Source organism: Ranitomeya variabilis, chromosome 2 (genome assembly GCF_051348905.1).
Source record: "Ranitomeya variabilis isolate aRanVar5 chromosome 2, aRanVar5.hap1, whole genome shotgun sequence".
NCBI lineage: Eukaryota > Metazoa > Chordata > Amphibia > Anura > Dendrobatidae > Ranitomeya > Ranitomeya variabilis.
This window is the reverse complement of record NC_135233.1, coordinates 957,920,335-957,948,181: the sequence shown is the minus strand read 5'-3', so window position 1 is coordinate 957,948,181 and position 27,847 is coordinate 957,920,335. Positions and strand designations below refer to the sequence as shown.

Here is a 27,847-nt window from a genome sequence, read left to right as displayed (position 1 = left end):
AAAAAAATGACACACTGACCAAACAATGATTGGAAAAAACAGACACACTAACCAAACACTGATGGAAAAAACATAACACACTGACCAAATACTGATGGAAAAAACAGGCACACTGAACAAACACTGATGGAAAAAACTGACACTGTCCAAACACTGAGAAAAAACAGACACAATAACCAAATACTGATGGAAAAAACTGACACACTGACCAAATACTAAGAAAAAACAGACACATGGACCAAATACTGAGAAAAAACAGAATGAAAAACATTGATGAAAAGTAGACCTTTTTTTGCATACCAGAAAAATCACTGACATCTTAATGAGGCCTTACTTTTCACTGACCAAACACTGATGGAAAAAACTGACTCAGTGACCAAACATGAAAAAAAAAACAGATCCACTGACCAAACACTGATGGAAAAAACTGACACGCTGCCCAAACACTGATGGAGAAAACAGACACACTGACCAAACACTGATGGAAAAAACTGACACAGTGATCAAACACTGATGGAAAAAACAGACACACTGACCAAACACTGATGGAAAAAACTGACACACAGACCAAACACTGAGAAAAACAGAATGAAAAACATTGATGAAAAGTAGACCATTTTTTGCATACCAGAAAAATCACTGACATCTTAATGAGGCCTTACTTTATTTATATCCCACAGTTCAGAAGGATCAGTGGGTATGAATACAGCAGAGGCATCCATGAATTACCAGTGCTGGTAATCCTGGTTTTGAAGAAATAGGCAAAATTCTCAAGACAGGTTCCATTTAACAGATTTCCAAAAGAATTGCACAATATCTGTCTCATTTTTGCTATGTATGGTCTTTATAACCTCCTTGTAAGTTTTAGGCCTCTTTCACACTTCAGTCTTTTTGTTTCCGTCAAAATCCGTCGTTTTGTGAAAAAAACGGATCCAGCAAATGTTGCTGTTGGATCCATTTTTTTCTCATATTAGCGACGGATTGTGACGGATCTGTCGTAAATTCTGTGTCCATTGGGACAACGCACATAGAAACTTTTTTGTGTACGTCGAAAAATCTCCCAGCGACAGATCCTGCGCTGTCTGTCATTGGCTATATTGGAAGCCAATGGACGCAGGATCCGTCACTGCAAGGATTTTTCCATTCACACTGGCGTTTTAAACGGCCGAGTGCAATGCGATAAAAAATCGCATTGCACTCGGACCAATGTTAACATATGGGGCAGCTCCCAGCAGCCGACTTTTTGTCGGCCGTTTTCTTCGGTCCGAGACAATCGCAGCATGCTGCGATTGTCTCGGACCGAGGAATACTCTGGGCTCACTCGCACCCATATAAGCCTATGGGTGCGAGTGAGACAGCGCACACCACTCGGATATCATCCGAGTGCTGTGCGTTATAAGTGGACCCCAGCAATGGAGGAGACGGAGAAATTCATTTCTCCGCCTCCTCCGCAGCTGTGCTCCGATCCTCCCTGTGCGAGAGAATCGGAGCACAGACGCATGACACTCGGGTCCTGCTCTGCTGCGAGCAGGAACCGAGGGTCATTAGCATATCGCATCCGATGCTCTCGCATCGGATGCAATACGCTAGTGTGACGCCGGCCTCAGGGAAAAAAAATATCTCTCTCTCTCGAATTTTGTTCCTTTAAATTCAGGCAGCACCTGTTTCGACGGATCCGTCAAAAAAACGGATCCAGTGCATCAGTTTTTTACAATCAGCACAGGATCCGTCTTTTGAACACTTTGATGGATTGTGACTGATTGTAAAAAACTAATGTGTGAAAGAGGCCTTAGGCTTCTTTCGCACTTCAGTTGTTTGGCGTCAGTCAGCTCCGACATCGTGACGGATCGACAAATCCGTCAAAATTGTTGAGAAAACGGTTCTAACAGATCCGTTTTTTTGACGGATCCGTTACACGAATGCGTAAAAAAAATGGATCAGTTAGAACCGTTGCGACCGTTTTTTACATCCGTTGGAACCGTTTTTTGACGGATCCGTTTTTAAAAACAGAGGATCTCAATGTGATTGGCTAATACAAAGAAGTACTTGTAAATGTGACTGGCTACTGGAAACTACTGGGAAACTATATATACAGTGTATTTACAACACATCTTTGAAAGGTTGTAGAGAAAGTTGCCAAGATGGAAGGGGTGCTGGCGAATATTGTGAAGATATGTGCGGATTTCACTTTTGAGGCTAATCGGTTGGCAGTCATTGTTCGAGACAAGGAGGAAGAAAGACTGCGCATCCTGCGGCAGCGGCGGAAGAGAAGGCTGTGGATCCATCCTATCACAGCCCAATGCATGACCCGTGGCGTTTATTCCACACTGTATATTGAATTGAGGGAAAATCCTGAAAAATTCTTCAGCTATCTGCGCATGAAAGCGGAAAATTTTGAAATTTTGTTGGGCCATGTTGGAGAATCAATACGGAGACGAGACACCCAGTTGCGCTTCTCCATATCACCAGCGGAGCATCTGATGGTGACTATTCGGTAAGTTATTCTTTTTTTAATGATTCTCATTCATCAGACTTATAACTGTAATGTTGTTTTTTGAAGTTTTTATTAATTATTGTCTTTTCCTTTTGTTAACAGATTCCTTGCAACTGGAGAATAGTTTTCATCCCTACATTTCCAGTTCAGGCTTGGGATATCCACAATCTCAGGGATCATCAGAGAGACCTGCAGGGCATTGTGGGATTGCTTACAAGCGGAATACATTCCAGAGCCATCACAGGAGAGGTGGCTGGAGATTGCCCACAATTTTGAACAGATATGCCAGTTCCCAAATTGTGTGGGAGCAGTCGATGGCAAGCATATAAGGATTGTCAAACCTTATGGCTCTGGATCTGAATTTTACAATTACAAAAAGTACTTCTCAATTGTATTGATGGCCATAGCTGATGCACACTGCAAATTTATCGCTGTGGATATCGGTGCGTATGGATGCGCAAATGACTCCCAGATTTTTAAAACTTCTCCAATGAGGCGTCGTTTGTATGGAGAGACATTTTACTTTCCACCGCCTAGACCACTCCCTGGAACCACCGGTCCACCATTGCCATTTGTGTGCGTTGGAGATGACGCCTTCCAGCTTTCACCACACTTGATAAAACCCTATGGAAGTAGTGGACTGACCCAGGGGAAGAAAATTTTTAATTATCGGTTAACCAGAGCACGAAGAGTTGTGGAATGTGCCTTTTGCATATTAACTGCTAAATGGAGAGTCCTACTAACTGCAATTAAACTGCTCACTGACACTGTTGATGATGTGGTGAAGGCTTGTGTGGTACTTCACAATTTTGTATTATCCAAAGGACATGTTTCCATGGATGAAAATGTGTCAGAAACCACCTTGCGGGATTACCACAACACAAGTTTTCGCAGTCCAGTTGCAGTCTCCAGAATGCGGGATAATTTTGCAGACTACTTCATGTCTCCTCAAGGATCAGTTGACTGGCAGTACGAAATGGTGTAAAATGTTTGTTTTTTTCACAATTGTAAATATACCATGTTTTTTGTTTTGTAACAAAACCTTTGGACTTTTACCTCGCAGTATTGTATGTTTTGTACCGGTACCCCTTTACACATTTTCTACTATTACTTTTACCATAAGCTTGGTGGTTTTTATACAGTTTTTTTTAAAAAAAGGAAAGACAATAAAATTGTTTTTAACCCCTTCGTGACATGCGCCGTACTAGTACGGCGCTGCCGGCACTGCATTAGTGCCAGCCGCAGTACTAGTACGGCGCCCCGATCACCGCGGTCTCACGCTGAGCGCCGCGGTGATCGGGTGCGGGTGTCAGCTGTATATGACAGCTGACACCCCGCAGCAATGCCCACGATCGGCGCTGTCGCCGATCGCGGGCATTTAACCCCTCTGATGCCGCTGTCAATAGTGACAGCGGCATAGAGGGGGATCGCGCAGGGACGGGGGCTCCCTGCGCTCTCCCACCGGAGCAGCGCGATGAGATCGCGCTGCTCCGGTGACCTGGAAGGAGTCCCCGGATCCAAGATGGCCGCGGGACTCCTTCCGGGTCATAAGATGACCCTGCTTGCCGGCGCCTGCTGAGAGCTGCTGAGTGCAGGCGCCGGCAAGCCTGTGGAGCGTCCCTGTCACATCGGTGATCAGACCGAGTGCTATGCACACGGTCTGATCACCGATCTGTGATGTCCCCTCCTGGGACAAAGTAAAACAGTAAAAAAAAAATTTTTCCAAATGTGTAAAAAAAAAAAAAAAAAAAATTCCTAAATAAAGAAAAAAAATATATATATATTCCCATAAATACATTTCTTTATCTAAATAAAAAAAACACCACACAATAAAAGTACACATATTTAGTATCGCCGCGTCCGTAACAACCCCACCTATAAAACTATATCACTAGTTAACCCCTTCAGTGAACACCGTAAAAAAAAAAAAAAAAAAACGAGGCAAAAAACAACGCTTTATTCTCATACCGCCAAACAAAAAGTGGAATAACACGCGATCAAAAAGACGGATATAAATAACCATGGTACCGCTGAAAACGTCATCTTGTGCCGCAAAAAAAAAGCCACCATACAGCATCATCAGCAGAAAAATAAAAAAGTTATAGCTCTCAGAATAAAGCGATGCAAAAACAATTATTTTTTATATAAAATAGTTTTTATTGTGTAAAAGCGCCAAAACATAAAAAAATTATATAAATGAGTTATCGCTGTAATCGTACTGACCCGAAGAATAAAACTGCTTTATCCTTTTTACCAAACGCGGAACGGTATAAACGCACCCCCTAAAAGAATTTCAGGAATTGCTGGTTTTTGTTCATTCCGCCTCCCAAAAATCGGAATAAAAAGCGATCAAAAAATGTCATGTACCCGAAAATGGTACCAGCAAAAACGTCAACTCGTCCCGCAAAAAACAAGATCTCACATGACTCTGTGGACCAAAATATGGAAAAATTATAGCTCTCAAAATGTGGTGATGCAAAAACTATTGTTTGCAATAAAAAGCGTCTTTTAGTGTGTGACGGCTGCCAACCATAAAAATCCGCCCAAAAAACGCTATATAAGTAAATCAAATCCCCCTTCATCACCCCCTTAGTTAGGAAAAATAATACAATTTTAAAAAATATATTTATTTCCATTTTCCCGTTAGGCTACTTTCACACTAGCGTCGGTACGGGGCCGTCGCGCTGCGTCGGCCCGACATACCGACGCATACTGTGCAAGCGCCGCACAACGGGGGCAGCGGATGCTGTTTTTCCACGCATCCGCTGCCCCATTGTGAGGTGCGGGGAGGTGGGGGCGGAGTTCCAGCAGCGCATGCGCGGTCGGAAATGGTGGACCGTCGGCACAAAAAAAGTTACATGTAACGTTTGTTGTTGCCGGCTGTCCGCCACAACACGACGCAACCGTCGCACGACGCTTGCGACGTGTGTCAATACGTCGCTAATGTTAGTCTATGGGGAAAAAACGCATCCTGCAGATGACTTTGCAGGATGCGTTTTTTCGCCAAAACGACGCATTGCGACGTATGCAAAAAAACGCTAGTGTGAAAGTAGCGCTAGGGTTAGGACTAGGGTTAGGGTTGGGGTTAGGGTTTCAGTTAGAATTGGGGAGTTTTCACTGTTTAGGCACATCAGGGGCTCTCCAAACGCGACATGGCGTCCGATCTCAACGCGTTTGTTTGCGTTAAAAACGCATGCGTTTTTATAGAAAAAAAACAGAACACACTGAAAAGTCACCCACCACCATCAAGGTGATAAAGGGATCCAAACCCTAACCCTACCCCTAAACTCATCCCTAACCGTTTAATGAACATTTTCTGACAGTCATAGTGCCACGTATTTCAGTGCCACGTATTTCAGTGCCACGTATTTCAGTGCCACGTATTTCAGTGCCACGATATTTCAGTGCCACGATATTTCAGTGCCACGTATTTAAGTGCCACGGTATTTCAGTGAAATACGTGGCACTGAAATATCGTGGCATTTACGTGAAATACGTGGCACTTAAATACGTGGCACTTAAATACGTGGCACTTAAATACGTGGCACTTAAATACGTGGCACTTATATACGTGGCACTTAAATATCGTGGCATGTACATGAAATACGTGGCACTTATATACGTGGCACTTATATACGTGGCACTTATATACGTGGCACTTATATGCGTGGCACTTATATGCGTGGCCACTGAAATATCGTGGCACTTATATACGTATATACGTATATAAACGTATTTCAGTGCCACGTATTTCAGTGCCACGTATTTCAGGTTAGGGGTAGGGTTAGGGTTTTTTGGTTTTTTCTTGTTTTCTTGTGTTTTTCTATAAAAACGCATGCGTCTAAAAAAACGCATGCGTTTTACCGCGATTACATGCGTTTTTTCACACATGCGTTTTTAAAAAAAACGCAAGTGTGAAACCAGCCTTATCCTTGGGAAAATAAAAACATGGGGGCTAAAATATAATTTTTGTGGAAAAAAAAATATTTTTTATTTTCACGGCTCTGCGTGTTAAACTGTAGTGAAACACTTGTTGGTTCAAAGTTCTCACAACACATCTAGATAAGTTCCGTGGGGGGTCTAGTTTCCAATATGGGGTCACTTGTGGGGGGTTTCTACTGTTTAGGTACATCAGGGGCTCTGCAAATGCAACATGACACCTGCAGACCAATCCATCTAAGTCTGCATTTCAAACGGCGCTCCTTCCCTTCCGAGCTCTGCCATGCACCCAAACAGTGGTTCCCCCCATATATGGGGTATCAGCGTACTCAGGACAAATTGCACAACAACTTTTGTTGTCCAATTTCTCCTGTTACCCTTGGGAAAATTAAAAATGTGGGGGCTAAAATATAATTTTTGTGGAAAAAAAAATATTTTTTATTTTCACGGCTCTGCGTGTTAAACTGTAGTGAAACACTTGTTGGTTCAAAGTTCTCACAACACATCTAGATAAGTTCCGTGGGGGGTCTAGTTTCCAATATGGGGTCACTTGTGGGGGGTTTCTACTGTTTAGGTACATCAGGGGCTCTGCAAATGCAACATGACACCTGCAGACCAATCCATCTAAGTCTGCATTTCAAACGGCGCTCCTTCCCTTCCGAGCTCTGCCATGCGCCCAAACAGTGGTTCCCCCCCATATATGGGGTATCAGCGTACTCAGGACAAATTGCACAACAACTTTTGTTGTCCAATTTCTCCTGTTACCCTTGGGAAAATTAAAAATGTGGGGGCTAAAATATAATTTTTGTGGAAAAAAAAATATTTTTTATTTTCACGGCTCTGCGTGTTAAACTGTAGTGAAACACTTGTTGGTTCAAAGTTCTCACAACACATCTAGATAAGTTCCGTGGGGGGTCTAGTTTCCAATATGGGGTCACTTGTGGGGGGTTTCTACTGTTTAGGTACATCAGGGGCTCTGCAAATGCAACATGACACCTGCAGACCAATCCATCTAAGTCTGCATTTCAAACGGAGCTCCTTCCCTTCCGAGCTCTGCCGTGCGCCCAAACAGTGGTTCCCCCCAATGTATGGGGTATCAGCGTACTCAGGACAAATTGGACAATAACTTTTGTGGTCCAATTTCTCCTGTTACCCTTGGGGGAAAAAAAATTGCGGGCTAAAACATCATTTTGTGGAAAGAAAAAATGATTTTTTGATTTTCACAGCGCTACATTCTAAACTTTAGTGAAACAACTGGGGGTTAAAAGTGCTCACCACACATCTAAATAAGTTCCTTAGGGGGTCTTCTTTCCAAAATGGTGTCACTTGTGGGGGTTTCCACTGTTTAGGCACGTCAGGGGCTCTCCAAACACGACATGGGTTCCGATCTCAATTCCAGCCAATTTTGCATTGAAAAGTCAAATGGCGCTCCTTCCCTTCCGAGCTCTGCCATGCGCCCAAACAGTGGTTTATCCCCATATATGAAGCATCAGCGTACTCAGGACAACCTGCACAACAACTTTTGGGGTCCAATTTATCCTGCTACCCTTGGGAAAATAAAAAATTTGGGGCAAAAATATCATTTTTTGTGAAAATTAATATTAATTTTTTTTTACGGCTCTACATTATAAACTTCTGTGAAGCACTTGGAGGTTCAAAGTGCTCACCACACATCTAGATTAGTTCCTTAGAGGGTCTACTTTCCAAAATGGTGTCACTTGTAGGGGTTTCCACTGTTTAGGCACGTCAGGGGCTCTCCAAACACGACATGGGTTCCGATCTCAATTCCAGCCAATTTTGCATTGAAAAGTCAAATGGCGCTCCTTCCCTTCCGAGCTCTGCCATGTGCCCAATCAATGGTTTACCCCAACATGTGGGGTATCGGCGTACTCAGGACAAATTGTACAACAACTTTTTTGGTCCAATTTCTCCTGTTACCCTTGGTAAAATAAAACAAATTGGATCTGAAGTAAAAATTTTGTGAAAAAAAAGTTAAATGTTCAATTTTTTTTAAACATTCCAAAAATTCCTGTGAAGCACCTGAAGGGTTAATAAACTTTTTGAATGTGGTTTAGAGTACCTTGAGGGGTGCAGTTTTTAGAATGGTGTCACTTTTGGACATTTTCTGTCATATAGACCCCTCAAAGTCACTTCAAGTGTGAGGTGGTCCGTAAAAAAAATGGTTTTGCAAATTTTGTTGCAAAAATGAGAAATCGCTGGTCAACTTTTAACCCTTATAACTCCCTAACAAAAAAAAATTATGTTTCCAAAATTGTGCTGATGTAAAGCAGACATGTGGGAAATGTTGTTTATTAACTATATTATGTGATATAACTCTCTAATTTAAGGGCATAAAAACGAAAAATTTGAAAATTGCTAAATTTTCATAATTTTCGACAAATTTCTGTTTTTTTCACAAATAAATGCAAGTCATATCGAAGAAGTTTTACCACTATCATAAAGTACAATATGTCACGAGAAAACAATGTCAGAATCACCAGGATCCGTTGAAGCGTTTCAGAGTTATGACCTCATAAAGTGACAGTGGTCAGAATTGTAAAAATTGGCCGTGTCACTTAGGTGAAAACAGGCTTTGGGGTGAAGGGGTTAAACCACAAAAAGTTTTATTTATTTACACGTTTATTACAGGTTCTCATAAGTTTGGGTGGAGATAGCAGCGGAGGGGCTGACAGGGCGGACCACGTCGATAGTGGGGGACAGGACATCACGGGGAGGAACAGAAGTGGAATGGGTGGTGAAAACATGAGGTTGGGCAGGGAGTTGAGGTACAGATGTGGTCTGTGGGAGGTATGGTGAAGGTGTTGGTGGGATTGGGAACGGTGAAGTTAAAGGGGAAGAATGGAAAAGGGAAGGTAGGTACTGGGAAATACTGAGGGGGGAAGGAAGGAATGGCGAAGGAGTAGAGGTAGGATGGACGGGAGGAGGATGGACGGGAGGACAGACGGCAGCTTGAGGGGGGAAAGGTGTTGAAACATGAAGGGTGGGTGGAGGGGCTTGGGACATCGCCTGCGCTAGAGCAGTGTGGCAGCCTTGCATCACATGCATCTGCAGGTCAGGAGTTAGATTTTCCATGTGCCTGAGGACCAACTGAAAAAAACGTGTCTTGGTGACTGGTTTGCATCTGAATGCATCCTATGCAGACGACTGCTGAGTTCAAGTATGCTTTTGTTAACCATATTGTACCCAGCAGATGTTTGCTCACCCAAAAGCTTGATGGCATTCTGGAAGGCTGCATTCAGATGCAAAAACTCATGCGCATAGCTCCTTTCCTGACCTCTCTGGCGCTGCCGTCCTGACCCCAAAGGTGGTCTAGATGTTGCGACAATGTCAGAGGAGTGGGGTAAAGGGAACTCTAAATAACCTGCAGCTTCATGTGACAAAGTCTGCCCTGCTGCTCCAGCGCTGGTGGATGGGGCCGAGGGATCAAACAAAAGGGAAGGTACAGATACAGAGGGGTCGGGTCTTTCGACGTGGTCCCCGGTGGCAGACTCCTGTGAGATCGCTCCAGAGGGGTGCAACTCTGATGCAGGCTCCCGAGTGCTGCAGACAGTGCTGTTAAAGGATAAAAAGAAAAAATTTGTATCTTGATATTACAATTGCCCTTGCTGCCAAAAAAATTGAAGGTTACACATTTTAACAGTTTGACTGAAAACATGTGGTGTTGAATATTTACCTTCTGCTCAGCAGCCTTGACCGGAGGAATGACAGGGCTCTGGCATGTTTGTACCTGCTCCTGCATCCTCTAGATCCACTCGGGGCCTGCATCTCCTTGTTAAACTCCCTCTTGAAGCAATCCTTGAGTGACCGCCACCGCACGATAACCCTGTTACCTGGAAAGATAAAGCAAAAATTGGTTACTATACAACACATTAAATCATGCTAACATAAGTTAATGAAGTGTGAATACTTACGCCCTAGATCCTGGGCCCCAGCGTCGAGTTCCTCCCAGTTCTCCAGAACAGCACCGCACACTTCCTCCCATAGCCGTCAGGTGATGAACTGGTCAGCATGGCGGCGGTCCGCCATGTTCCACAGCGGCTCCCGATTTTGGACCGCTTGGATGAGGGTGTCCACATCTATCCCCTCCTCTTCCTTAGCCTGTTCGGGAGCACGCTGTGAAGCCTTTAACAAAAAAAAAATTAAAAAGGGAAAGATTATACCACATGAATTTTAAAATTTACTAAACACCAAACCAAAAAGGAACTTACTCTTTGGTGACCGTCGCGATTAGCATTTCGACGGGAGGTGCTTCGAGGAACTCTAGGGCGAGCCCCGGATTTTGAAGACTAATAAAAAAAATAAATAAACAAATTATGTGCTTGGATGGAGGCATATGTATTGTGTGTGCTGTGCTGAATGTTTGTGTTGGGTGTAGTGTATTTTATGTGAGGATCTGTCTCTGCAAAACTTACACTATGCGCTCCCGCTCCTTGCATTTCTCCACCCTGCCCGTCTCCTTCTGGAAGCCCCTCTGCTTCAGCTTCCTGTGAAAACAGAATAAATACATATAGGGTTCAAAAACATATGTTACCATAGTTGTACCAAAAAAAATTATGAAGAACAAAAATAAACACCTCAAGTGGCTGACAATGTGAGGGGGGGCTCCCAGAAGAAGACATTATGGTCCCTGTTTTAAACTTGGGGGGCCTGCCTGCATCTGTCTTGGGTCCCTTGCTTGGTCCCTAGAATCTGCAAGTATAAAGAGAGTTCTAAGCTACTATACAAAAGGATAGATGCAGCTTTCGGGACTTTATACTTACATCTGTTTTCCAAACTTGGGGGGCCTGCCTGCGTCTGTCTTGGGTCCCTTGCTTGGTTCTTGCTTGGTCCCTCGAATCTAAAAGTATAAAGAGAGTTCTAAGGTACTGTACAAAAGGATAGATGCAGCTTTCGGTGCAGCTTTTGGGACTTTATACTTACATCTGTTTTCCAAACTTGGGGGGCCTGCCTGCGTCTGTCTAGGGTTCCTAGCTTGCTTGGTCCCTCTAAAATCTTCCAATTTAAAGACAGTTTTAATTAGAATGATTATGTATTGGTATGCCAACATACATTTTGATTCCCCCCCAAAAAAAATTATTACCACACCAAAGAAAAAAAAAGAAAAAAAATAAGTGTTAACAGTTAACCTTCAAACTTGATATGCTTGATGCGCAAGCTGCCAAACCCTCCACCTCCTGTTTCCCCCACAAAAAACCCTCAAAAATTCCTTGAAAGCAACACCAACACTACTTCAAACTTGATATGCGCCATGCGCATGCTGGTAATCCTATTCCCCCCCACCCCTCCCAGACAAAGTATCAACCTTATAAAAAAATTTCCCTCATTCAAAGTTAAAATACCAATACCAAAAAATTTCAAATATGATTACCCTACAGTTACTATTTTGTAAAACAGATAACATTTTCTATACCAAAGGTTTGCATTCCGCATTTGTATATAGAACCTCTAAGGCCGGCGTCACACTTGGCGTAAGACAATACGGAATGTATTATATGTCCGTACTATGGCCGTAATACGGAGAAATGTTCCCAAAATATTGATCCGTAGTCAGGGTGTGTCAGCGTATTTTGCGCATGGCATCCTCCGTATGTAATCCGTATGGCATCCGTACTGCGAGATTTTCTCGCAGGCTTGCAAAACCGACATCTAATGGATTTATGGGCTCAAATGTTCGGGAATACATATATACAGTATATATATATATATATATATATGTCATTGAGACACATATATATATATATTCTGTATTTATATTTACTTCAGCGCGATATCTGTGAAAAGCCGGTAATTCAATTGCCGGCTTTTAATTTCTCCTTCCCAAACCCGACAGGATATGAGACATGGTTTACATACAGTAAACCATCTCATATCCCCATTTTTTTTGCATATTCCACACTACTAATGTTAGTAGTGTGTGTATGCAAAATTTGGGCGCTGTAGCTGCTAAAATAAAGGGTTAAATGGCGGAAAAAATTGGCGTGAGCTCCCGCGCAATTTTCTCCGCCAGAGTGGTAAAGCCAGTGACTGAGGGCAGATATTAATAGCCAGGAGAGGGTCCATGGTTATTGGCCCCCCCGTGGCTACAAACATCTGCCCCCAGCCACCCCAGAAAAGGCACATCTGGAAGATGCACCTATTCTGGCACTTGGCCACTCTCTTCCCACTCCCGTGTAGCGGTGGGATATGGGGTAATGAAGGGTTAATGCCACCTTGCTATTGTAAGGTGACATTAAGCCAGATTAATAATGGAGAGGCGTCAATTATGACACCTTTCCATTAATAATCCAATTGTTTGAAAGGGTTAAAAAACACACACACACATGATTTAAAAGTATTTTAATGAAATAAACACAGCGGTGGTTTTAATATTTTATTGCTCTCTCAATCCATTTGCAGACCCTCGCTTGGCAAAACAATAAATGCACAAGATACATACCCTCTGTTGAACCGTCACGTCCCACGAGGTAATCCATCTGAAGGGGTTAAAATAATTTACAAGCAGGAGCCCTGCAAATGCAGCTGTGCTCGTGCTTGTAATTCCCCGGCGAATGAAGGAAATGTAGGTCATTGACCTACATTTCCTTCAGTCGCGGTGATGCGCCCCCTGGTGGATGTCCTCATATGACCTGGAGCGTGGGAAAAAGTTCCCAGGCTGCAGTTCATGAGAACATCCAGCAGGGGCGCATCACCGCGACTGAATGTAAGTATAGATCACTCTGCTTTCCTTTCAGCACCCGGGGATTACAGGCACGAGCGAGTGGTTTAGCGCAGCTCATGCCTGTAATATTAGTTAACCCCTTCAGATGGATTACCTCGTGGGACGTGATAGGACATCAGAAGGTATGTATATTGTGTGTTTATTATTTTGCCAAGCGAGGGTGTTCCTGATGGATTGAGAGAACAATAAAATACTAAAACAACCTGTTTGTTTCTTACATTAAAATACTTTTAAATCATGTGTGTGTGTGTTTTTTAACCCTTTCAGACAAATGGATTAATAATGGATAGGTGTCATAATTGACGCCTCTCCATTATTAATCTGGCTTAATGTCACCTTACAATAGCAAGGTGGCATTAACCCTTCATTACCCCATATCCCACCGCTACAGGGAGTGGGAAGAGAGAGGCCAAGTGCCAGAATAGGCGCATCTTCCAGATGTGCCTTTTCTGGGGTGGCTGGGGGCAGATGTTTGTAGCCACGGGGGGGGCCAATAACCATGGACCCTCTCTAGGCTATTAATATCTGCCCTCAGTCACTGGCTTTACCACTCTGGCGGAGAAAATTGCGCGGGAGCCCACGCCATTTTTTCCGCCATTTAACCCTTTATTTTAGCAGCTACAGCGCTGAAATTTTGCACATACACACTACTAACATTAGTAGTGTGGAATATGCAAAAAAAAATGGGATATGAGATGGTTTACTGTATGTAAACCATGTCTCATATCCTGTCGGGTTTAGGCAGGAGAAATGAAAAGCCGGCAATTGAATTACCGACTTTTCACTAACACCGCTGCGTATTTCTCGCAAGTCACACTGCTGGTCCGTGTGGAATCCGTATTTTTCTCGCCCCCATAGACTTTCATTGGCAATTTTTTTGCGCAATACGCTGACAAACGCAGCATGCTGCGATTTTGTACGGCCGTAGAACGCCGTATATTACGGATCCGTAATATACGGCTGATAGGACTAGACCCATTGAGAATCATTGTGCCGTATGTAATGCGAGTTTTACGGACGTAGTTTTTGCGCTCTTACGTCCGTAAAACACGCATGTGTGACGCCGGCCTAACACCTTTATTGCATGTATACCCAGTTTAAAATTTATCTTGAAATCATACTACGGACAGTTTTGTGGATTTTTTATTACAATATAGATTTTTTTTTTTTTGGAAAGTAGGAGCTACACTGCTCTTTATTTTAAATACCAGTACAGTATGAAAAATAACAAAAATGCAGAACACACACATCACAAGGCATTTATACACACATACCACACACATGTCACAGCACAGCCGTTCAAAATACCAGCACAGTATGAAAAATAAAAATATGCAAGGCGGGCGGTCGGGCACACACACATCACACAGCATTTATACACACACACCACACACATGTCACAGCACAGCCATTCAAAATACCAGCAAAGTATGAAAAATAAAAATATGCAGGGCGGGCGGACACACACACACACACACTGGCAGAACTCATGCTAGATGGCAGTACTCACATGGCAGTCTCAGGCAGGGTCTTGCTGGCTGCTGGCATGGTCTGTCTTGCTGGCTGCTGGCAGGGTCTGTCTTGCTGGCTGTTGGCAGGGACTGTCTTGCTGACTGCTGGCAGGGTCTGTCTTGCTGGCAGGGTCTGTCTTGCTGGCAGGGTCTGTCTTGCTGGCTACTGGCAGGGTTTGTCTTGCTGGCTGCTGGCAGGGTCTGTCTTGCTGGCTGGCACTGTGTTATCTCCTGTTTATATAGTTTTGGGGTTGTCTGGACAAAGTATCTACTTTTTGGGGCATGCTCAATTGAAAAAGCGGATTGGGGCGACGGATCCGCCAAATGACGGATCGCGACGGATCCGTCGCCCATAGGCGGCCATTCTAGGAAATGGCGGATGCGAAGGATCCACCGCAAACCGCCATTTCGGCGCAGACAAAAAACGTTACAATGTCCGTCAATGTCTAGACGACGTCCGCTAAATCTCGACGGATCCGTCACATGGCGGATGGAACGGACGACCATCCGCCACATTCTGTCGCTAATGCAAGTCTATGGGAAAATAGCGGATCCGCTATTTAAAGAAATCGGCGGATTCAAACTGACGCCAAAAGACTGAAGTGTGAAAGAGGCCTTAGACCACGATTAAGCCGCTCCTTCAGTCACCATTAGTTCTAGTAAAATCTAGGCAAAATAGATGGAGAAAAGTCTTCATCCCAGATACTGACCGACCTTTGTCTATCTAATCGGACATAATTGGAAATGGATTACATTGAAATGTTAACCTGTTATATACTTTAAAATATGTATATTTTAGACAGCATTAGCACTGTCTTATAAACGATGTCCCCCGTTATATCTTTTTCCATGTGTTTTAAACTGATATGTGGCTCCAAATATATTTTGCTCAGCAATGTGCAGACCTTAATTATTGTCATTAATTTACATTAAACTCAGAATGTATCTTCTTAAGTGACAGCTCTCACTGCATCAATGTCTGCCAGGGCTCTCTGTAAATGAATGAGTATAAATGGAAATAATATCCCTCGTTATCATATGCAGTAATATGCAAATAAGTACATGCTTGACAGTCCATCTTCAGCATAAAAAAACATCCAAACTCATATGGAAACTTCTACGATACATATGGGGGGGGGGGGTTTAGAGGGAAACCGTAAGATCCATTGATTGTGAGGATTTACATTGCATTTGATAAGTAATGAATTTGCAACACGACACATATTTACACTTGTAACGTATACGGCATATTCTGCTTCTCTCCAATGTCTCACTTGTTGAGATATTTTGTGAAATCAAGAATATACATATGATTTTAATAGAATGTGTATAAAATTATTCAATATCAGATCACATGTATAAGTTACAAACCCTTTACATACCTGCAGTTTGTGCATTTGGTGTATTTGTCTTTTTCTTACAGTGCCAAATACTCTGTATAAACTGTCCAGGCTGCTAGACAGCCTGAACACATGTGGGGGATTCCCTAACAAACAGGTAATCCCCACATGTATTTAGGCTGTCTAGCAGCCACAAATCATGCAGCTGCGGCGACATAAACTAAATCACCGAGCACGCCCAAAATACTTGGAGAACACCCGACCATGCTTGGAAATCTCGAGTAATGAGCATACTCGCTCATCACTAATACCTATCTATCACGTACTAATTTTTGAATACCCCCACTTTTGGTGGGCCCCCACAGCGAGGAGGTAACAACAAGCTTAGGAAGCTAACCGAGAGCAGTGAGGTATGTGGCCAGGTGAACCGATTGTCCCAGCCTGGATTCTTTAAGATGTCTCTGGGGTTTCAGTGATGGTCAATGAAGCAGTCCTGTGTTCTATCAGCCGGGTCCATAATACCCTAAGGCTACTTTCACACTTCCGTCGGTACGGGACCATCGCAAACCGTCGGCCCGACGTACCGACGGACATTGTACTAAATTTAGCACAACGTGGGTAGCGGATACAGTTTTACAACGCATCCGCTGCCCATTGTGATGAGCGGTGAGGAGGGGGCGGAGTTCCGGCTGCGCATGCGTGGTCGGAAATGCCGGACACGTCACCCAAAAAAACGTTACATTGAACGTTTTTTTGTGCATCGTGTCCGACAAAACACGACGGATCCGTCGCACGACGGATACGACGTGTGCCCATCCGTCTCGATCCGTCGCTAATACAAGTCTATGGGCAAAAAACGCATCCTGCAAGCACATTTGCAGGATCTGTTTTTTGCCCATAACGACGGATTGTGACGGAGGACAAAAGACGGAAGTGTGAAAGTAGCCTAAACTGAGGTCCTGAAAAGTCACACTGACCAGAAGAAAAAGTCCCTTTATATAGATGCATGTCACCTATTTTTAGATAGGTCCTTCAGTCCAGCATCACAGATAAAGGGGAACGGACAATGGTGATGAGATGAAGTATTATTACTTGAATATTTAAACTATTTGATAGTTTTTCCCTCTCTGCTTTCGAAGTCAACAAACTGGCTCCGTAACACAATGCATAGTTAGGATATCAGCAGACCTCACTATTCATCAAGGAAAGAACACACTATGTTATATCACATATTAGCTTACAAGTCAACATTCCAGGTTTACACAAACAAAAGTCTGTTTTCTTGAACCACCAGAAATCAACACTTACATCCAAAAGCCAACATACAGAAAAAAAGTCAATTCTTCTTGGTTTGCTAAACATGGTGTCTGGGTAATTAAGATATAATCTGGTTTCTTCACACCATCGTTTCCAGAAGTCCCCCACTATCCTCCCTCTAAACCCGAACCTGCCACTACATGACTGAATAAAGGAAATGTTTAATCTGGGGGTGAGTGCTACCCTTTTTTCTACTTTGGACATTGCTCTATAATATATACATTTCCTGTGGATCTGAAAAAATATTTATGATCTTATTATTATTATTATCTTCATTTCACTCTTGGACTTTCACACCAGTGTGCAGTAAATCAGGAGACCGTTTATTGAATTTCCAATGTTTCATCACTTACCATAATTATCACACAGCATCAATCATTCACCAGAGTATGAGTGTGTCTGCCAGAGAACTTGGCTTATATTCTGTAACTGCTTTTAGGATAAAATGTACTAGTAACATGCTCTATGTTTTGGACTCATAGATACATCAATATTAGGGCCATATTAGCCCTGTCACAGAGCTGGAAGTTGCCTGCCACAGTAGTCCATAACTATAATTTTACTCAATTTGCTCAATCTGAATTTCAAAGACATAAGTTCATTTATGCTAATAAGAGCTGTAGAGGGTCAGCACACCGCAATACACAGTTGGCAGCTGCAGAAGTGTATCTAGGTTTTCCGGCAAGCGGGGGTAAGAATTCAGTTTGGACCCCCATTCAGTTTGAGTAGTCATCATCTGATGGCTCATTCATAAACGATTTGCACACTTAGTCATGCGCTGACATGCTGCTCTTCATATTTCTCTCAATGTTCAGTGACAGACTGAGAAGCAAGAAGAAAAGCTAATTGTCATGTGACCGAAAGTATGAAAATCACATGAGTGAAATAGTCATGTGATAACTGCTGGAACAAGCAAGCAGAGCTGAATCCTGACAGTGAGTATACGGTGGCAAGAGTCGATTGTCAGGTGAGCACAATATGTGATTTGCAAACTTCTGACCACATTCTGATTAGGCGTGTCCAGCCTTGTTCATTTCATTTTCATTGAACGAAGTCACGCATATCTAGTCAGCACGTGACCGCATGTATGTAAATCATATGCTGGCGGATTTGTGACCTTCCGCTCTCACCGCCAACACCAGAAAATCCAGAACTACCATCAGTTCATGGTACATTAATTGTAATGTCATCTCAGACCCATATACATTTGAATCACATGAACCTACAACTGTCAGTATGTCCTTAACAATTGTAAGGAGATGCTTGGAGTAGTTGTTATCAGTCATCATCAGACATTGAACCATACAGGAAACACAGTGCTGATGAGAATTTGTCAGTATAACAAACAAACATTTATATCTAGGTACCTTCTAGATGATGTTGTCTGATTGTAATCATTCTCTTTCTTGTCTTCATCTTGTCCAGATAACATCTCCAGCATGATAATGCTCCTGAATAAAAAATAACTGAGCCCCTGGATAAGTAATTGCCTCTCACTGTGTTCCCTGCACAATATATGACTTCCACACACTGTCACTTCTATGGTACATGCCCTTCTCCCTGCCCTCTGTTTTCATACTAGGCTCCCTGTTCGAACAGTGTCCCTCCTATAGTACCCAGTCTCTATGCTGTGCCTCTTCATAACATTCCCCCTCCTTGACACATTGTCCCCCAATGCTGCCCCCTCTCTATACCGCTTCCACCCATACACTACCCAGTCTCTATTCTGTGCCCTGTCACACTTTTCTCCCCATACTGTCTCCTGACACTATTCCCCTCAATAGTATTCTCACACAGTTCCCACCTCCCTCATACTGTCTCTTCACACATCCACCCCCACTAACCATACTGTTTCCTCAAATATTTACCCCGCTGTGTCTATTCTGTCTCCTCACACATCCCCACTCCCCATACTGTGTCCGTGCCCATTTCTTCTCATACTATTTCCTCATACACTCCCCCTCACTCCCCATACTGTGTTCTCACCAATCTCCCCTCACTCCTCATACTATGTTCTCAAATTTCTCCACCACCTCTCACTCCTCATACTGTGTCTGCACCCATCCCTCATACTGTTTTCTCATACATCCCCCGAACCCCATACCATATTTGCAACCATACCATATCTGCAACCATCCCATCCTCCTCACTCCCCAAACTGTCTGCACCCATTCCCCTCACTCCCCCATACTGTGTCTGCAGCCACTGTGAACACACCCATCCCCCTCACTTCACTTACTGTGTCCACATTCATCCCATTTAGCTCCTCATATGCATCTGCACCCACCCACCCCTTGCTCCCCATACTGTGCCTGCACCCATTACACCCTCCCTCACTATCTAGAACTGGATGTCTCTCCAAAAAAAATTAATGAAGGATAAGAAGAAAATTGTTCCAGGAGGCTGCCAAGAGACCTACAACTACATGATAGAAGCTTTGGAATGTCTTCTAACTACTGGTTATACTGTATATTACATGTGAACCCCGATGGGGACTTTCATGTCTCATTATTTTGGAATCATACAGACAGTATTGCATTATTATTGTATTTTTATATATTTTTATATATTGCTGTTTCGTTACTATGCAGTAAATTTTCCCCTCTTTAAAAGTTTGTCCTTCCCTGTCTGACTCTGATGTAGCTCTGGTGTCAGTAACCACTCCTTTCTTACTAATTCTTCTTCCTCATTCACCATCTTTGAACCATCTTAGAAGCTAATGTGTGTGCAGTCCTGTTTCTGAAAAGTCTTTTTTACCTGCTGTATGTGTGCATATTTATAAGAATTCAGCTGGAAGACAAAACTCATTCTGGAATCTTCATACGTGCCTCCTACAATCGAATGAAAACTATCTGAGGACATCACTTTGTGTACTGTAAAGAGACAGCCTACAAACAGTATCTCACAGCGCCCTACACTTGCAGCTTAAGGTACCGTCACACTAAGCGACGCTGCAGCGATACAGACAACGATGCCGATCGCTGCAGCGTCGCTGTTTGGTCGCTGGAGAGCTGTCACACAGACCGCTCTCCAGCGACCAACGATGCCGAGGTCCCTGGGTAACCAGGGTAAACATCGGGTTGCTAAGCGCAGGGCCGCGCTTAGTAACCCGATGTTTACCCTGGTTACCAGTGTAAAATGTAAAAAAACAAACACTACATACTCACCTTCGTGTCCCCTGGCGTCCGCTTCCTGCACTGCCACTGACTGTGAGTGCCGGCCCTAACAGCAGAGCGGTGACGTCACCGCTGTGCTGTGCTTTCACTTACGGCCGGCGCTGAGTCAGTGCAGGAAGCGGACAGCGAGGGACGTGTGACAGACATCAGAAGGTGAGTATGTAGTGTTTGTTTTTTTACATTTTACACTGGTAACCAGGGTAAACATCGGGTTACTAAGCGCGGCCCTGCGCTTAGTAACCCAATATTTACCCTGGTTACCATTGTAAAACATCGCTGGTATCGTTGCTTTTGCTGTCAAACACAACGATACACGGCGATCTGACGACCAAATAAAGTTCTGAACTTTAATCAACGACCAGCGATATCACAGCAGGATCCTGATCGCTGCTGCGTGTCAAACACAACGATATCGCTATCCAGGACGCTGCAACGTCACGGATCGCTAGCGAAATCGTTTAGTGTGACGGTACCTTTGGTCATGGAGTCAGAATAAAGACAGCAACAAAATGTCTGTAAAGCACTGTAGAATTGTGTTATACTGTATAAGTAATGGAATAATATAAATAAACATCTGGCCTGTGGCATAGGATGACAAGTTGAAAGCCTTTTCTTACAAAGAAAAACATCCAAGCCCGGCTATGTTTTGCCAAAACCTACATCAAGTCTGCCACAAACAAGGGAAAATGTGTTATGGTCTGATGAGACCGAGGTTGAATTTTTTGGGCAGGGATTTTGGCTCACTCCTCCATATAGATGTTCTCTAGATCTTTTAGGTTTCAGGGCGGTCACTGGGCAACATTGAGTTTCAGCTCCCACCAAAGATTTTCTATTGGGTTCATGTCTGGAGACTGACTAGGCCACTCCAGGACCTTGAAATTCTTCTTATGCAGTCACGCTTTAGTTTCCTTGGCTGTGTGTTTCGGGTCATTGTCATGCTGGAAGACCCAATGCTCTTACTGAGGGAAGGACGTTGTTGGCCAAAATCTCGCAATACATGACCCCATGCATCTTCCCTTCAATATGATGCAGTTTTCCTGTCCCCCTTGCAGAAAAGCATCGCCAAAGTATGATGTTGCTTCCACCATGGGACAGTGTTCTTGGGGTTGCACTCGTCCTTTTTGTTCCTCCAAACACGGCAAGTGTTAATTCCAAAAAGTTCTATTTTGATCTCATCTGACCACATGAATTTCTCCCATGCCTTCTCTGGATCATCCAGATGGTCATTGGCAAACTTCATATGGGCTTGAACATGTGCTGGTGTGAGTAGGGGGACTTTGCGTGCCCTACAGGATTTTAATCCATGACGGCAAAGTGTGTTAATAACGGTAATGTTTGAGATTGCGGTCACATCTCTCTTCAATACAATGACCAGGACCTCCCATGTAGTTATGGGCTGATTCCTGGCCTTTCTCAGAATCATCCTTACCACACGAGGAGAAATCTTGCATGGAACCCCAGAATGAGGAAGATTGACAGTCATCTTGTGTTTCTTCTATTTTGTATAATTGTGCCAACAGTTGTTGATTAATTGCTTGCCTATTGTCCTGTAGCTCTTCCCAGCTATGTTGATGTTTACAAATTTGTCTCTGGTGTCCTTAGACAGTTCTTTGGTCTTGGCCATGGTGGAGAGGTTGGAGCGTGTTGGAGTATGATTGAGAGTGTGGACAGTTGTCTTTTATACAGGTAACAAGTTCAAACTAATTAAATTAATACAAATGAGGGCAGAGTAGGAGGGCTTCTTAAAAAGAATCTGTCACCTGTCACCGGCCATCACCTTTCATAGCAAAGTACTGCAGTGCGCAGGTGCTGGGGCTCTTTGAACTTTTCTGGCACCTGCGTACTGCAGTACTTTGCTCTGCCCTCAACAGGGCAGAGAAGTACGCCTGCGCAGGAGCGCGGTGCTGAGGAGATTGTGTGGATGATTCAGCGACGCACCATCCACACGAAGCAAGCAGGAGGGCAGCATCGCAAGCGGATGGGAGGCACCAGAACAAGAAGAGCGACACCCCTCAGACCGCGCCGCAGGTGAATATATTAAAAGTTGTTTTTTTTTCGTCTCTTACAGGTCAGGTTGGGGGCAGATATACAGCATTGTAGAATACTGTATATCAGCCCTGAAAGGTGATAGCCATAACTCATATCGGCCAAAACTGCTGACAGGTTCACTTTCAAGAAAAACTAACAGATCTGTGAGAGGCAGAATTCTTGCTGGTTGGTAGGTGATCAAATATTTATTTCATGCAATAAAATGCAATTTAATTATTTAAAAATCATACAATGTGATTTCTGTTTTTTATTTTTAGATTCTCTCTCTCAAAGTTGAAGTGTACCTACGATAAAAATTACAGACCTCTCCATTCTTTGTAGGTGGGAAAACTTGCAAAATCGGAAGTGTATCTAATACTTATTTTCCCCACCCTAACTATAAAGAAAAAATATTTATTATCAATAATAATAGTTCAACAGAAGTTCGCACAAATATGTGACAATTCAGAAAGTATGTAGCTGAATGGCATGAGGCTAGGAGAAGACTGTAAAGAATCCATATGTAAAATTCATAGCAAAATATCACTTATAATGCCCAATAAGAGTTACCTAATGGTCAGAGACACATTATAAATTCTGGTAGATTAGCCCTCATATTATTTTGTTACGATTAATGTATATAAACTGGAGTTACACCAAAACCTCTGACTACCTCTATATATACAATGTTTTTGGCACTAAAATATTGAGCATTCTGACCATTAAAGGGGTTCTCCAGTGAACATAGAATATCACATATGTGTGAGATAGTTGATAACTTATAGTTCAGTATGTGTCCAACCACTGAGTGGGAAACTTTTATCCACAGAAGGAAAGTCAGGCAGGACTGGGTTAAATCCTAACACTGCATTTCTTGATTAACTGCACCTGGCTAGCATTGTCTAAGGGTACTGTCACACAGTGGCACTTTGATCGCTACGACGGTACAATCCGTGACGTTCCAGCGATATCCATACGATATCGCTGTGTCTGACACGCAGCAGCGATCAGGGACCCTGCTGAGAATCGTACGTCGTAGCAGATCGTTTGGAACTTTATTTCGTCGCTGGATCTCCCGCTGTCATCGCTGGATCGTTGTGTGTGACAGCGATCCAGCGATGAGTTTGCTTGTAACCAGGGTAAACATCGGGTTACTAAGCGCAGGGCCGCGCTTAGTAACCCGATGTTTACCCTGGTTACCAGTGTAAAAGTAAAAAAAAAAAAAAAACGTACATACTCACATTCCGGTGTCCTTCAGGTCCCTTGCCGTCTGCTTCCCGCTCTGACTGACTCCCGGCCGTAAGGCAGTACAGAGCACAGTGGTGACGTCACCGCTGTGATCTGCTTTCACTTTATGACGGCACTCAGTCAGTGCGGGAAGCAGACGGCAAGGGACCTGAAGGACACCGGAATGTGAGTATGCACTGTTTGTTTTTTACTTTTACGCTGGTAACCACGGTAAACATCGGGTTACTAAGCGCGGCCCTGCGCTTAGTAACCCGATGTTTACCCTGGTTACCCGGGGACTTCGGCATCGTTGGTCGCTGGAGAGCTGTCTGTGTGACAGCTCCCCAGCGACCACACAACGACTTTCCAACGATCACGGCCAGGTCGTATCGCTGGTCGTGATCGTTGGAAAGTTGCAGAGTGTGACAGTACCCTAAGAACCAGGACATGTGTTCACCTGGCTGACTCTCAGTCAGCTGGCGTAGCTGAGCAGAGTGGGTTGTGTTTGAGCTAGAGGAAAGATAAACCAAAGTCTCTCTGAACGTAGTCTGCACAGGACCGTGTGCACCAAACTGCAAGTATCAGTGGTTGCTATGGACAATAGCCATTTTGTTTGACCAAACTAGGACTAGCTCAGCTGTGTATAAGTAGCCAGGGTCTGTTTAGTTAGTGCATGGACACGGCTAGGGATTTTGTGTTCACGGTTGTGTGGAAATAAATGTCACATTATTTTGATACAAAAGTATTTAGAATTGAGAGTCCTCAGTGGTTGATACCTTTTAATGGCTAACTGAAAAGATGGTAACAAACTGCAAGCTTTTGAGACTACGCAGGACCCTTCATCAGGCTTAGACTAATACAAATTGTGAAAAAACACATATTTATGCACAATACATCCCAGAAAAAATGCCATAGATAAGACAGGTGACGTGAAGCAGAACTACAATTATGTGTGATTTTGGGAAGCATGTAGAATGTCCCTATTCTGATGACATTTGAGACACTCAGTGCAGGAATGAATGTGTCGCATGAATTTGTCTTTTTACATCAAGTTAAGGAATTTGCTCCTCAGACCATGTGGGGTCATCTTAACACATAGCCAGACCCATTCAGAGGACCATAAAACATTCACACTCCATATCTATGAACTGTTCCAATATTTATGGACATAAACATTTTAGCACTCTCACATAATGGTAGTCCTGCTTCACATCACCTATCTTATCTATGGCTTTTTGTCTGTGCATAAATATGTGTTTTTTTAGAATTTGTATTAGTCTATGCCTGATGAAGGAACCTGCATAGTCTCGAAAGCTTGCAATTTGTTACCATCTTTTCAGTTAGCCATTAAAAAGGTATCAACCACTGAAGACTCAATTCTAAATATTTTTCTATCTACTGGCTAACACGGTACCAAGATATATATCTCTCCTGTTTTGATACAAGAATTCAGTGCCCGCATGAATACTTCGTACTGCTGAGCGTGAATCCCTACAACACTTTAGAATGGACTGGCAGTGTGCACCCTCGAGCACTGCTCCATTTATTCTGTAGGTGGGCTGCTGGAAAAAGTCAAGCACAGTTCTCGGCTATAGGGAATGAACAGAGTGGCGGTCGGGAAAGGGCACTTCCATTTAATTCTAGTGTTCATAAAAGTATCCCTTTGGGGATATAAGTTTTCGGTTCTGCTAATTGGTGCAGGTCTTTGGGGTTGTATCCCCACTGATCTATAAGTCTATGTCCCCACTATCAGGCTATAGCAGCATTTTGGATGCAGCATATTTTTGCTGCATCCAAAACGCTGTGTTCAAATCATGCAGGTAAATCTGCATGTGTTCACTGAACCTTGCAGATTTTCCGCATCCAATGAATGGCTATGGGTGAGACTACACAGTGGAGACCAGCGTCTAAAACGCTGCTATTCCGTATCGTGGGTGCTGGGCACATACCCTGAGGTATCATGTATCCTGTGCACAGGCGATAAATCATCTTCACATGGGAATACCAGTGTTATAAAGGAAAATTATACGACAAAAAACAATTGTGACGCATTGAACTACTGCCAACCTGATTTATATCTTACCTTCTCCATGAATTTATAGCATTACAGGTTCCCAAAAATATATGCCATTAGACTGGGCACACGAAGTGGATCACTTTTCATTATGGGTCATTCATTTTCTTAGTTGGAACCTCTTCATGTATCAGGAATCAGACTATTGTTCTTTTTATGCCTCATTGTGTCCATCCTATTAAAATTCCTATTATTCAGAACTGCTGAGTTTATTCACAGTTGCTTTTGAAAGAGTGAAGTATTCACATACTCAATTCAGAAGATTTTTCATTGAAAATATGCTCTGGTGGATGAGTAAGAAAACGCAGTGCCCTCACAGCTCCACAAATGAATTCCTTACAGAGCAAATAGCTGTGACTTTGCATCTGCTCCAGCATGATTCATAACAAAAGGCCAAGCAAAAGAGAAGCATTCACAAGCAACCACAGGGAGGTTTGTCATGATCTCTGCAGGCAGAGATCATAGCAAGCCTATAGAGGGACAAGCTCTCGGAAGATGGAACTATACTGACCATGAACTAAGCCTGCCGCGCAACTAGAAATAGCCAGGTAGCATTTCCTAATTATCGCTAGATGCCCAGCTCTGGCCTAAGACCTAAATAGCTAGCAGAGGGAAATATAAGACCTGGCTCACCTCTAGAGAAATATTCCAAAGAAGACAGTAGCCCCCCACATATAATGACGGTGAGTTCAGATGAAACAACAAACGCAGCAGGAAAATAGTCTTAGCAAATTTGAGGTCCGCTTACTAGATAGCAGAAGACAGATAGTATACTTTCATGGTCAGCAGAAAAACACTAACAAAACACCATCCAGAGATTTCCTTAAACTCTGGCATTAACTCATAACGCCAGAGTAGCAATCCCTGATCAACGAGAGCTTTCCAGACACAGTAACAAAACTTCAGCTGTGAACTGGAACAAATAGGCAAAACAAAACATGGACAAAAGTCCAACTTATCTAGTAGTTGTCTAGAAGCAGGAACAAGCACTGAGAGGCATCAGATAACATTGTTGACCGGCAAGAAACCACCAGAGAAATGAGCTTAAATAGCGACACCCACTACTGATGGAACCAGGTGAAACAGGAAAGAGGATGACAAGTGCAATTCCACAAGCGGCCACCGGGGGAGCCCAGAATCCAAATTCACAACAGTACCCCCCCCTCAAGGAGGGGGCACCGAACCCTCACCAGATCCACCAGGGCGACCAGGATGAGCCCTATGGAAGGCACGAACAAGATCAGAAGCATGAACATCAGATGCATTGACCCAAGAATTATCCTCCTGGCCGTAACCCTTCCAGTTGACCAGATACTGGAGTCTCCGTCTGGAAACACGAGAGTCCAAAATTTTCTCCACAACGTACTCCAACTCACCCTCAACCAACACCGGAGCAGGAGGCTCAACTGAAGGTACAACAGGTACCTCATACCTGCGCAATAACGACCGATGAAAAACGTTATGAATGGAAAAGGACGCAGGGAGGTCCAAACGGAAAGAAACAGGATTAAGAATCTCCAATATTCTATAAGGGCCGATGAACCGAGGTTTAAACTTAGGAGAAGAGACCCTCATAGGGACAAAACGAGAAGACAACCACACCAAATCTCCAACACAAAGCCGAGAACCAACACGACGATGACGGTTGGCAAAACGCTGAGTCTTCTCCTGGGACAACTTCAAATTGTCCATAACCTGCCCCCAGATGTGATGCAATCTCTCCACCACCGCATCCACTCCAGGACAATCCGAGGATTCCACCTGACCGGAGGAAAATCGAGGGTGAAACCCCGAATTACAGAAAAACGGGGACACCAAGGTGGAAGAGCTGGCCCGATTATTGAGGGCGAACTCTGCCAATGGCAAAAAAGCAACCCAATCATCCTGGTCAGCAGAGACAAAACACCTCAGATATGTCTCCAGGGTCTGATTAGTCCGCTCGGTCTGGCCATTAGTCTGAGGGTGAAAAGCAGATGAAAAAGACAAATCTATGCCCATCCTA

The 27,847-nt window shown here is 43.5% G+C and overlaps 1 long non-coding RNA gene across 5 annotated transcripts in view; it reads left to right on the top strand.

Moving 5' to 3' along the window:
- The window catches only part of LOC143810066 (uncharacterized), a 41,294-nt gene extending 21,348 nt beyond the window's left edge, over nucleotides 1–19,946 (top strand). For 4 of the 5 annotated variants that reach the window (XR_013222639.1, XR_013222638.1, XR_013222640.1 and 1 more), the window contains exons 3-4: nucleotides 18,156–18,275; nucleotides 18,766–19,946. This is a non-coding gene — a long non-coding RNA (uncharacterized LOC143810066). Of the gene's footprint in view, nucleotides 1–18,155; nucleotides 18,308–18,765 lie in introns of all 5 variants that reach the window. The other variant, XR_013222641.1, reaches the window with a different exon arrangement.
- Nucleotides 19,947–27,847: the final 7,901 nt, after the last annotated feature.